Source organism: Balaenoptera acutorostrata, chromosome 2 (assembly GCF_949987535.1).
Source record: "Balaenoptera acutorostrata chromosome 2, mBalAcu1.1, whole genome shotgun sequence".
NCBI lineage: Eukaryota > Metazoa > Chordata > Mammalia > Artiodactyla > Balaenopteridae > Balaenoptera > Balaenoptera acutorostrata.
Genome location: NC_080065.1, coordinates 147,371,274 through 147,385,523, shown reverse-complemented (window position 1 = coordinate 147,385,523; position 14,250 = coordinate 147,371,274).

Below are 14,250 nucleotides of genomic sequence, written 5' to 3'. Positions count from 1 at the left end.
GAAGAAAGCTTCACGGGTGCCTCTGGTTGGATTTTCAACTTGACAATATTTGAGAAATGAGTTTTAAATATGGGGCATTAGGATGAAAAGATGAGAAAATATTTCTCTGAAAAAAGTCAAGGATATTTATAAACCATTACCAAAAACTCCAATAAACTATACATTTATAAGTAGCTCCCAGTCAACGACTCCCTCTTGCTTTTCAGGAGTACGTAGCTAGGAAAGCTTTCTCTGCTTTATTATTCCTCTGTTTCCTGGTGATAAATCATTAATGTGACTCTGATATACCAGGGAGGTTTCCAGATATACTTCCTGCCCCTTGCCAGGGCCAGCACTGCTAAGATGAGCTTACCTAATAGAACCTCGTTTGATCATTTATGCACTTATTGAGCACCTACTATCTGTCAGGCTGTAAGGGTATAGAGCCAAAGAAAGTAGTCCCTGCCCTCAAGGCGCAGAAGACAAAGAATCAATTACAACGTCATGTGTTAAGTGACAGAGGAAGAAGGCACTCTGTGAGCACAGAGAGCAAGGCCCTGAGCATCTCTTCTAGGCTGGCTAGAGACAGGTGACCATGTCCCCGGTGAATTTAAGGTTCGTGATCGGTAAGAAGTGGATTTATTTAGAGAGAAACACACTCCACATTGTGTGGGCCATCTTGGAAGGCAAGAGACTTCAAAATATGGCGTGGTTAGTTTTTATGGGCTGGGTAATTTCATCGGCTAATGAGTGGGAGAATTTTTCCAATTACTTTGGGAAAGAGGTGGGGATTTCCGGGAATTGGGCCACCGCCCACTTTTTGACCTTTTATGGTTGTCCTCACTGTCATGGCGTTGGTGGGTGTGTCATTTAGCATGGTAATGTATTACAATGAGCATATAATGAGGCTCAAGGTCTATTGGAAGTCGAATCTTCTGCCATCTTGGACCCAGATGGTTCTAACCAGTTTTGTTTTTTTAAAAAAATATTTATTTATTTATTTATTTATTTGGTTGCACCGGGTCTTAGTCATGGCAGGCGGGCTCCTTAGTTGCAGCATGTGGGCTCCTTAGTTGTGGCATGCATGTGGGATCTACTTCCCTGACCAGGGATCGAACCCGGGCCCCCTGCATTGGGAGCACGGAGTCTTAACCACTGCACCACCAGGGAAGTCCCTCTAACCAGTCTTTGTCATGTCCTATGGCTATATCATTCTTTTAAAAGTTGTACCCTGCCCCCTTCCTTCCTGTTTCAACCAGGGATCTGGGCAAAGGCTTTGGAGGAGAGAAGGAACTTGAGGTGGGCTGTAAAGATTTCAGTAGGTCAAGAGGGCTTTAAGAACCTGAGAAAGAGCCTTGGGGATGGGAATAAAGGCAGAAAGTGCTGAAAACCATAGAGAGAAACTTCTGGTTAGAATAATGTTGGATACAAGTTATTGAACACTTGATAAGTACCAGGTATTAAGCATAGCTCTGTGTACACATTGACTCATTTAATTGACATGCAAACTATATCAGCTAGGAATAGTTAGGTGGCAAGTAATAGAAAACCCAGCTCCAACAGACTTCATTACAATAGAGAATTTATGAGCTTATGTAATTCAACAGTTTAAAGGTATATCTTGGGTATGAGAAGGCTAACTCACTTTTGCAAGTGAATGGGGAAGCGAGATATACCCTCCATCTAGAATAATAATACTTTGTTTTCTCTGTCATCTTTAAACACCTTTCCTGGTTTCATATCCTGACTCTTCCACTAACTAGCTGTGTGACCTTGAGGAAGTTACTTAGCTTCTCTGTGTCTCAGTTTCTTCACCTGCAAAATGAAAATGATAATAATAGAACCTATACTACAAGGTGGCCATGAGGATTCCATGAGTTAATTCACATAAAGCATTTTGAAAAGTGTCTGGCATAAAGTAAGTACAAAATAAATATTAGCAGGGATTAAGTCTATTAACTCAGAAACACTGGCTCAAGGCAGGGGCATTTTTTGCTGACTCAGAGAAACAAATCAAGCTCCCTGTCATCTGACATTCTAAAAAACCAGTGATCTCCGTTAACTGGCATATCTCTCCATGAGAATCATTCTGCCCCTCAAAGACCCAGAAAAACTGCAAGAACTAACAGGGCTGGAGAATTACTGAGAAAAGATACTATTATGTTTACTGTGATTGTATTGTTAAATACATTCTCTTAAGTTTTGGTGTTTATGAACAGAAAACCAGCACCACAGGCCAAATCAATCACTTCCTGGGTGTGGGAGACAATTGTTCTAAATGCTTAGTTAGTTCTACGCAATTTCGTCCTGTGTAGTGTAGTTAAGGAGTTCAGCTAGAAAATCTCAAGAAATTCTTTCCAGTGGTAAAGTCCTATGGCTCTCTTTTTTTTTTTTTTAACAGCTTTATTGGAGTATAATTGCTTTACAATGGTGTGTTACTTTCTGCTTTATAACAAAGTAAATCAGCTGTACATATACACATATCCCCATATCTCCTCCCTCTTGTGTCTCCCTCCCACCCTCCCTATCCCACCGCTCTAGGTGGTCACAAAGCACCGAGCTGATCTCCCTGTGCTATGCGGCTGCTTCCCCCTAGCTGTCTATTTTACATTTGGTAGTGTATATATGTCCATGCCACTCTCACTTCGTCCCAGCTTACCCTTCCCCCTCCCTGTGTCCTCAAGTCCATTCTCTGCATCTGCACCTTTATTCCTGTCCTGCCCCTAGGTTCATCAGAACATTTTTTTTTTTTAGATTCCATATATATGTGTTAGCATACAGTATTTGTTTTTCTCTTTCTGACTTACTTCACTCTGTATGACAGACTCTAGGTCCATCCACCTACTACAAATAACTCAATTTCGTTTCTTTTTATGGCTGAGTAATATTCCATTGTATACATGTGCCACATCTTCTTTATCCATTCACCTGCTGATGGATACTTAGGATGCTTCCATGTCCTGGCTATTGTAAATAGTGCTGCAATGAACCTATGGCTCTGTTAATTGATCACTTATGTGTACTTGCTATGGAGACTAAAGGCTCTGTACAATCAATTTCAACACTTCAACAAATACTTACTGATTTCTTCCTATATGTCAGTCACTATAATAAGTGCCCGGAATACATTAGCGAACAAGAAAATGCTGGTGCCTGCCTTTGTGGAGCTCACAGGCTAGTGAGGGTGGGCGTAAACAGCCTCCTTTAACACACTGTGCAGGAGAAGTTGGGACAATTGAGAACTTTTACCTCTTTGACTTGCATGGAATGTTAGTAGAATAGAATGTCTGGTTCCACCACAATTTAGAAACAGAGGCCAGGGGAAAGCTTTTGGAGAGCTTAAATAACAAAAAGATAAGTGTCTATTGGAATTGAGGTGCTATAATGTGCTCCCTTTTGAAGTGGTGACAAGTCTACTTCTCTTTGTTCTCCAGGACGAAGGCATTGCTCTAAGTGATGCTTCAGTCCTCTGTCTTGTCTTATCTATTAGGCTTGTCTGGGATACCTAGGGAGAGTCAGCACTCTATTCTTATTTTAGAATGCTTTCAACCTTACCCTTGACTGATATGTAGCATCTATACAATTTAAAGCTGAAAATGAAGAAGGATACAAACTATGATTTAGGCATCAAGATATCTGGGCAAGCCCAATCCATCAGTGTTTATCAGCAAGTGCTAAAAATCAGGAGATGTCAAGGGCAAACAGGAAAACTAGAAAGAGACACTGAAAGATAAACAACTCTGAATTGGTAGCAAAGCTTTCTGACTCCTCTCCCCAGAATGCTTTGACAACATTGCTTCACCTCATTCTTATGAGGTACAGGTGGTTACAGTGGTGTGTTGAGACTGGACTGAAGTATGTATGTTGAAAAAATGTAGCCATTTCATTCATGTATGCATTTAACAAACTGCGACAGTGTACCAGCTATAGACCAGTCCATGTACTGTATCAGGGGACATAACATGATACATGAAAGACAAGGTCCCTGCCCTCATGGAGTTTACAATCCAGTGAGAAAATAGACAATAAAAGAGGAAACAAAAAACCAAAATATTTGCACATTGTGATTTATGATCTACAAGATATTTACAGGCTTTTGTGATTGAGAATAACAAAGAGTATCTGCTTATGTCGCAAGGTCACTTACGAATCAGTTCTGTGTTGTGTTTTTCTTGCCTTCTGTAGGCTTCTTTAATGCCATAAAAAAAATAAATGACTGAAATCCAATGTAACCTTTGGCTACAGATTGTTCCTGCTAAAGGAGCATCCTAGATTCAGTAATAAAGTTACTTGCCCAAGCCAGTGTATGGCAGAGGAGAGATGGGAATCCAGGCCTCTGTTCTTACATCTCTTGGTGTAATGACAGAGGGTTGGCCTTTGCAATTAGAATCCAGAATATGCCTGGCCTTCTCTCATTTCACAGATTCCTTCTAGAAGTGAATTTCTGCATTGTCTCCCTTTTAATAAGGTTCTGTTCATTTCATGCATTATCCTATAAATGTTTGGAAGGATTATCCTTATGAGCGAAAACCCAACATGCTGGGCAGGCTAAGAAGCATGTATGTGTCTTGGCCTCTGGTTGTGAAGGTCTTACAATCTATTTGCAGGGACATTGACTCCTAAAAATGACAGAACAAAATGCCTTTTCAAGGGGCATCCAGCATGACTCTAAGGACTGTGGTAATTTGGAAGAAGGTTTGGTCCCTGAGTACATAGCAAAAAGGACTTCATGGAGGAGGAACAGAAAGATGAGGGTGATGATGAGGCAGAAGAAGAGGAGAGGAAGAAACAGAGGAGGAGGGAGAGGAAGAAAACAGAAGGAGGAAGCCTTTGAAGAAAGGGTAGAATTTAGACACAATTAGTAACTTCTCTGAGCCTTAATTTCCCCACCTGTAAAATAGCAGGGTTGAATACTTGGCCTTACAGATTCCTTTGAGCTCCAACAATCTATGAGTCATAGTCAAAGCTACAATGATATCTTGTCCGGAATATTGCAGGCGATTCTTTCTCGACTCTTATGCACCCTGTCCTGCCAACTTTTATACATTCTCCCAAGTCAGTTGGTATTATTGTTCAAAAAGAGAAATTTGACGATGTCACTTACCCTACTTGGAACCCCAGCATGGTTTCCCATTCCTCTAGAGAAATAGTCAGAAATTTAATGTGACATACAAAGCTGCATAGGGTCTGAGCCCTGCTTTCCTCTTCAATCTTCTCAAGCATTTCTCTACCTTTTGTTCCTCATGTATAAACCATATTGTTTTTCTTTTACTTCCTCAAACAGGCTATTTCCCTTCACATCTCTCCTAAACACACATGCACACACACACATACACACCCTTAATTTAATACAATTTGACTTTTTTATATCCTTTACACTTTAACTAAAGTAGTCTTACATTGAGTAAACCTTTGATGCCCTAATAGAGATCCATTTCCTATTTAATCTCTCTCATAAACCCCTATAATTTCTGTTAACCACACTGATCACAGTTTGTCAATTTTTATTTGTTTGATTATTTGATTAATATTTGCCTCACCACATGAAGGAGAAATTTGTTGTTTTGTGTTTGTGTTTTGTTCATCATTGTGTTCACCATTGTGTTTACCTGGTGGGTGTGCAATAAGTATTTATTAAGCAAAAAAAAAAAAAAAAAAGAACTAATCTCTGACTTCAAGACTTACTATAAAGCTACAGTAATCAAGTCAGTGTGGTATTGACAAAAGGCTAGACAAATAGATCAATGGAACAGGACAGAGAACCCAGAAATAGACCCACATAAATATAGACAACTGATCTTTGACAAAGAGGCAAAGGCAGTACAACGGAGCAAAGATACTCTTTTCAACAAATAGTTCTGGAACAAATGGATATCCACATGCATAAAAATGAATCAACATAGACATCACACCATTCACAAAGATTAACTCAATATAGAATGTGTAAACCTAAACGTAAAACACAAAACTATAAAACTCCTAGAAGATAACATAAGAGAAGATCTACATGACCTTGAGTATCGCAAGGCCTTTTTAAATAAAATACCAAAGACACAATCTGGGGAAGAAATAATTGATAAGCTTTACTTCATAAAAATTGAAAACTTCTGCTTTGTAAAAGATAATGTCAAGAGATTGAGAAGACAAGCCACAGACTTGGAGAAGATATTTGCAAAATATACATCTGGTAAAAGACTATTATCCAAAATATGCAAAGAACTTTTAGCACTTAATAAGGAAACAAGCAACTTGATTAGAAAATGGGCCAAAGACCTTAACAGACATCTCACTAAAAAGATATACACATGGCATGTAAGTAAGCATATGAAAAGATGTTCCACATGATATGTCATCAGGGAAATGCAAAATAAAACAATGATGAGACCCCACTATATGCACCTATTTTAATGGCCAAAATCTGGAATACTGACGACACCAAATGTTGGTGAGGATGTAAAGCAACAGGAACTCTCATGCATTGCTGCTGATGGGAATGCATAGGGATATGGCCACTTTGAAAGACAGTTTGGTCATTTCTTTCAAAAATAAACATATTCTAACCATATGATCCAGCATTGGCATTTACCCAAATGAATTGAAAACATGTCCACACAAAAACCTGCACCTAGATGTTTATATCAGCTTTATTCATGAGAACCAAAACTTGGAAGCAACCAAGGTGTCCATCAATAGGTGAGTGGATAAATAAACTCTGGTACATACAATAAATGAACTATCGTGAATATTATTACATAATTACTAGGCCTTTTAATTTCTTTTGGAATTTCTCTGTCTGATGGATAAGCAGTATCTCATGGCAATTGAAAAGTTTGAGATTTTACACCTAAATGGGGAGTAGTCCTAAGTGCCAATAAAGTGAACAAAGAGAAAGCAAACAGAAGGGTGAAAAGAAATAAAAATCAAACTTCAGCTACTTCAAAAATGTGCCTAGAGGTGGTCTTAGAAATATGTAAATTTAATTTGAAGAAATACTTCTTAACCTAAAATTCTAAGCAAAATGTCAGGGTCATGCCTGTACATACGTGCATTTTTCTGGAAAGAAGTTCAGGGCTTCCCTGGTGGCACAGTGGTTGAGAATCTGCCTGCCAATGCAGGGGACACGGGTTCGAGCCCTGGTCTGGGAAGATCCCATATGCCGCGGAGCAAATGGGCCTGTGAGCCACAACTACTGAGCCTGTGCGTCTGGAGCCTGTGCTCCGCAACAAGAGAGGCCGCGATAGTGAGAGGCCCGCGCACCGCGATGAAGAGTGGCTCCCACTTGCCGCAACTAGAGAAAGCCCTAGCACAGAAAAGAAGACCCAACACAGCCAAAAATTTAAAAATTAATTAATTAATTAATTAATTAAAAAAAAAGTTCAACACTTTTTCTTAGATTCTCTAAAAGTCAGTTATACTTTATTTTTTAAGGGTTTTGTGGCATCAACACTTTATAATTGAAGAGTTAGCTATCATGGTTTTTTTGGGGAGGATGAGACATAGAACATTAGCCTTGGGTAGTCATCTCCAGTTATGCTACTGTGCAGTTTACACAAAGGTAAATTAAGACCTGAAGTGAGGAAGGAACTAGCTGAAGTTTATAGTAGACCCTGAAGCTAAAACTTGGAGTTGTAACTTCCTGTTAAGTACCTTTTTTGTTACATCAGACACATGTGTCTCACCAGGCAAACTCTCCAGCTCCCAGCAGGCTCACATTTCCCACTGTACCACACATAAAGGTGATGATAATTAATAACTTATTTATGAAGATAGAAGAGTCATAGGATGAAGGAAAGTGTGATCTGTGAAAGAAAGAAATAAAGAGGAATGGAAATGATGAGCACATATATTTTATTCCTTTGATAAATAATTATTGAGCACCCAAAACCTATCAGGCACTGTGCTAGGCATTAACGTAGTAATGGTTCCTAAGACACAGACCCTGACCTCCTGGAAATTACAGTTGAACAAGGATAAAAGATGTTAAACAAGAAGTTATAATTACAATGAATATCATAAAGAAGAAATGTGACATGTGAATGGAACCATAAAACAGAGTTCTAACCTGATTTAGAGGTCAGATGAGGCTTCCTGACAAAGTACTATTTAAAATGAAATTTGAAGGATGAATAGGAATGAGCTAATGAAAGAGGGTGGGGCAGTGGAGTGAAAGACAGTGCTTCAATCAAAGGGAACAATGTGTGTCAACGACATGAGGAAAACCATGTCACTTGCAGTGATCTGAAGAGGTCTGGTGTGGCTCAAGCATAGTACGTGAGGAGAGAGGGGCAGAAATGAGCCTAGAGAGGCAGGTGGGGTCCCGATCAGCCAAGGCCTTTGAAGCCATGTTAGAGACATACCTCATTACTAGTGAGAAGACACTGAAAGATTTGAAACAGGAAAGTAGTGTGGGCACATGTGCACCCTTCAAATGGACAGCTGCAAGCGTGGAAGGAAATATGGGGCCCACCCTGGGCAGTGTTGCAGTTTTCCACGTTAAAGATAGTTTGTGGCTGCATGAAAAAGAAAGAGCCAGATTCCAGAGATGTTTTAGGATCCTAATCAATGGGATTTTGTTTTAAATTGGATGTGGGGCATAAATAAAAAGGGAAACTTGAGGGTGATGTTTTGGTTACTGTCAAAGCCTAGAGGAGGGGCTGGTTGGCAGGTGGGAGACGTGTAGATAAATGATAAGCAAAGATCTGAAGACACACTGCTGTTGATTGTATAGACTTTGAGTGTGCCTAGAAGACAGTAATCACCAGAACTCCAGGCTCTACCATATAGATATGCCTGGATAAATGAAGGGAAAGTGATCATGATTGGCCCTAGGTATGCTCAGGTTTTCTGCCACAGGCCCCGGGAGGGCTGTTGCCAGGTGATCCTGAGCAGCTGGTCACATTTCCTGGTGAGCTTTGACAGCTCCCTATAAGTTATCCAATACCCTTCCAACTAAGACAATCTATTCTTAGATCGTACAAACATGAAAAAGTGACCCTGAATGAGAACATCATCAGTTCATTTACTCATTCATTCAATAGATGTTTACTGATCTCTGCTGTGTTCCTGGCCCTGTGCTGGATCTAGAAATATAGCTAATCACACAGCTGAGGTGTTTGGGTTTTAATCTATTTGAAGTCAGTAGCTCTTGGACCTGATTCAATACATCTAGAGTGAAAAAATTGGACAGGAAAGACAATGGTTGTATCCATGCACCAATTATCAGCTGAATAATCCTGTATGTCAGTTTGCCTGGGAGGTCTTTACATCTCTGCTTTTCTCTTTTTGAAGTGTGGATTTGGTAAACTCAATAAAAACTATCCACAAAGTGGATGACAATACCTCAAAGACTTACTTCCAATTAAAACCAAATTAAGGAAAAGAGGCTTGTATCTCTAGATGGATAGAATAGTCCCTACTGGTTAATTTACTGTGTTCTCTTAAATCCTTCTTGCCTGAGAAAAGCCATTCATCAGACCTATTAAAATGTTATGTCATTTCCCGTTTAGGCATGCAACAGTTGAGTAGCTTGAAAATGTGCATAGTGAATGCCTGTCACATAACAATTGGATTATTACAAGAAACCATCTCAATAAATACTCACTGAGCATCTTCTCTATGCAAACCAATGTTTGTGTGGAAGATATTGAAAAGAATATTTCCCTATATCCCAGGATCTTATTACCTCTTCAATAAAAGTAGAATTAGAAATAATTAACTCTAAAATAAGGCAGAGTTTAATATACTGGGGTGGGTGTAGGAAAGAGTTCTTTCTTTCATGGGTAGAAAGAAATCTGATCCACTCTCTAGACAAAAGCAATATATTAGATTGAACAACTTTAGCTCACATCTCCATTTTATTATGAATTTCTCCCCATAGGAAAAAGAAGAAACTATCCACTGGTGATCACAGGGAAATCTGGTTATATAGTGAGGAAAGGCCACTGCTTTTTAAAGGCAGTATTGGGTCAGTATAATTTCCTGGTTTTGTTGTTGTAATTTTTAAAAACATCAACATTTAAGGAGACAGGCTGAAGGGTTCATGGAACCTTATTCTTCATTTCTTTGCAACTTCTTCTGTCTATAATTACTTCAAAATAAAAATTTATTTTTAAAAGGAAATATAATAGTAGTCTCTGTATTTCTCTAAGGCTTTGCTGTCTAATAGAATAGCCACTAGCTATATGTGGCTACTGAGAACTGGAGATGTCTTTTAAGTATAAAATACATACCAGATTTAGTATGATAAAAGAAAGCAGGCAAAGTATCTCATCAATAATTTTTATATTGATTACATGCTAAAATGATAATGCTTTGAATATGCTGGGTTAAATAAAATATATTATTAAATTAATTTTGCCCATTAAAATTTTATATGTGGCTACTAAAATTTTTTTAAACTGTATATGTGTTTTGCATTATATCTCTATTGCAGAGTATTGCTCTAAGTCATTTTCCTGAATGAGTTTGTGAAGGAAGCTATAATTTTGCAATTAGCTGTCCATATAAGCATTTTCTCAATAAATTTGATTTTTCCCACATGGAATGTAGAGTTGGGAAGGGATAGAGGAATAGGGAAGCCCTTAGGTCTAAGCCATGTTTAACAATCTGGGAAGATTTGTCATTTATGAGTTTTAAGACTCATTTATTAATTACCCCTTTTGGCTTCTTGCATCCATTTCAATGGCTAGAACAGGAACAAGAGGACAAGGGTGATTAGGGTCTTTTGAACCTCCAGCATGAAGGGACAGATGAACTACTAAGAGAATACAGAGGGAGAAAAGATTATTTTTAATCCAGGCTATATAAAAATGACTAATAACAAAACAGCATTTATGTTGAGCTATAGAAATATTCTATGAAAAGGGAACATTAGTGACAAAATCATGGAACCAGGAAATGTGAGAGAGGATTGGGAGACAGCTAATAATCCCATTTGGCTGGATATTATGATATTTGCCATAATGTCATAATTATGACATGGAGGCAGTGCATGGTGTCCCCAAGATTTCTTAGGACAGATTATGGAGCAACTTGAATGAAGTCTATGAGTGTGTTATTATTCCATAGGCAGTGAGGAGACATAAAATAATTTTTGAGCAGAGGAGTAGGCTGGGGCTCTGGTTTGAAGTAAATGTTAGCAATGTGAAGAAAAGATTGACATAAAGAGAAGTTAAAGGCAGAGAGACCAGAGTACCCAAGAGTTACCCAATAGTCTATAAAACCTGGACATTAAAGATGAAGAAAGCCAAACTGGTATCTGTAATTTTTCCATCTGAACTCTGTTAGTGATAATTGAAAGTATTCTCAAAGCCAGTCCTGTGTGAGGCAAATGGGTTACCTTGTCCTCGTCAAGCATAGAGTCCACTGGAGAAAACAGACATTGAGCAAATATTTAAAAGTGTGTCGCTGAGTATTATGGAGGTCAAGTGCAAAGTAGTTCTGGCACATTTAATCTCAGAGTCCTAACTTAACTATGGGAATCAGGAAGTGACATTTCAGTGGAGCCCAGCAAAATAATTCACCAGCAGGGACTCAGTGAATTAGAGAGGGGGAGAGTGAATATGCCACACTCAAGGAATGGCAGGTGCAAGGAAGCAGAGATGAGACAGAGCATGGTGCTTCTGCAGAACTTAAAGGAGTCCAGTAGGACTAGAATGTGAAAACAAGAAGGGAAGAGGAGAGTGGACAAACATGACATCATGCCCAGCCTATGTCATAACAGAGACCGCAGTCCACATCCTTATAAAAGGTAGGAAGTCCCTGAAGGATTTCATACAGGGCAGGAAACAATTAGATATAAATTCGATATTGGGATGCGAAGGTAGGCGGAACCCACCTAACCCCAGGGCTAAGAGGACAGGAGGGGAGGTGTGCTACAGGGTATAGGAAACACTGTGCCCAGAGGACAGAAAAAGTTGCTAACCAGACTATTAAAGATATCCATTTGCTGAATAAATGAAGGAAAAAATGGATTGGAAAGAGGCATAAAGGGGTAGAAATTTTTGGGGAGGCTGGAATAATGTGGTCAAGAGGAAGATGATGGTTACTTGAATTTTAGTTGTCCCAGTGGGAGTAGAAACACACAAACCGAAGAGTCTAGAATTCTTTTCAAGGAACTGGGTGAGACTTGATGAACCATTGAATCCAGGGAGGTGATGAAGAGAGAAGAGCCAAGGAGAATATTCAAGTTGTTGGCATGGCAGATGACACCTTCTATGAAGAAAAGGAACAAGGGAAAATGTACAGAGAAGATTGTAAAACACGATGCGAAACATATAGAGGTTCTTTTTCCCGTTGGCTTAGATTTGGCAGGGATTTTTGAGATGACTAAGTCCAACCCCATCATTTTATAGATGAGGAACATTCAAAGCATAAGTGACATTAAAAAGGTCTTGCAACTGATTAATGATAGAACTGAAACTAGACCCAGACTTCTTGATTCCTACACAGCCCAGCTCTTTGCTCTACGTTCTTGCTTCTCAAAGTGTGATCCATGGTCCTTGAAGCACCACTATCACAGGGGATCTTGTGAAAAGCACAGATCTAAGGCCCACCCTAGATCTCCTGAATCTGAATCTGCATTTCAACAAGATTCCAGTGTAATTTGTATGCACTTTAGAGTTAGAGTCTTACTTTTCTACATCAAACCCCATTTTGTATGTAGAAGTCCAAAGCTAAATCCACAAGAGATCATTCTTTATAGCTGGAAGACAAATGCATTTATTTTCCTTTTTCTTTTACATAACCCAGAACAATAAATTTCCATTCTGCGTTAAGTAAAAATAGACATTCCTAGTCAAGCCAGAGGGCTGCTTTAACTCTTTTGAAAAGGAAAGGTTAAAAATCTCAGCCAATTTTCCTGTAACAGAGGATATAATTAAATGTAGCTATGAGCTCCAAATACAATCAATCTATTTTTAACAGCTTAAACTGTTCTTGAAGATAACACAGTTGATCTCTTAGATGTTGCTTGCTTTGTAAGTCATTCCTGACACCAATCTGATTAATTCTAGACAGATATCTTGTTCCCAGTTATTTGTAGGTGGAAAGAATATGCTCTTTTCTCTCAAAGGCTGTGGATCCTCCCCAAAGTTTCTCTGTTCTGCACAAGCTTTTAGGATATTTAAGTGATTTTCATATAAACTGGTTTGTTGGCATTGAGATCAAACTTTGCAGACTTTCAGGTGATCTTTTGGCTCATTCTTCAATCTATGCATAGGAGTAGAACAAGCTTTTGTGGTCTGTTTCTGTATCTTGGCTCCCCTGGTGTAATATTTCTTCCTTTTCCTTCCTGTAATAATTTCCCTTTTAAAATCTCTAATCCAGTCAGTTTCTTCTAGTGCTCCAGTGTTGTACCTGAAAGTAGATAGTAGTCTCCATCAACCTGTAGCTCAGAGGTTGTATTTCCACGATATAGGAAGTTTCCTGAAAGCAAAAGATAATATTATTTGTCTGTGTTCCGCAGAACCTGACACAGTGTGCTTTTACTCTACAAAGACTCTTGAAAACAAGTGACAAAAAGAAACCCAAACCAAACAAGCTTAAGCAATAAAGAGAGTTCATTAACTCACAAAACCAAAAAGTCCAGAATATGTTCTGATTTCATGAAAGGCTTGATTCAGTGGTTTAAACCCACTGAATGACCAAGGCCCAAGGCACTTCTCTTGGCAGCGTAAAGGCTTCAGTGGTTCCAGGCTCCACATCTTCATATCACACCAGCAGAGGGAGAAAGAGAGAATCTGTTTTAGTTGCTTCCATGGAAGACAGAGGAAGCCCAGTAGCTTCTTCTTGTTTTAAATTGGCTGTGATGTGCCTAACCTTGAAGCAACCTCGGTGTCAAGGGAGGTGGATTGTGCTTATTTAAACTGAACCAGGACACTCTTGATGTCGGGATGGGGATGGCGGTGGGGCCCACCCATGCCACGTGGGAATGTGAACCAAAGATGATATGGGTGCTGAAGAAGATTTTTAAAGTTATGCCAAGGAGAAGAACAGCAAACTAAAGACTTCTATTTGTTGACTAGAAATGTCTATTTGTTGAATAAGTGAATGAACAATTGAGTTCATATTGATTTTAGATGCCTTACCACAGAACCAAGTCTTCAAATACAGTCTAGGGAAGGTAAAGATTATTTCTTGGATAATTACTAAGAGGGCAGAGCAGTATCAAAATCTTCTTGTCATTCAAAGAAAAATTATCCATATTTCTGTATTTCTTCAGACCAATTTGTCCTCTCCCGACCTCTATTCTCTTCTACATGCATATCGTCA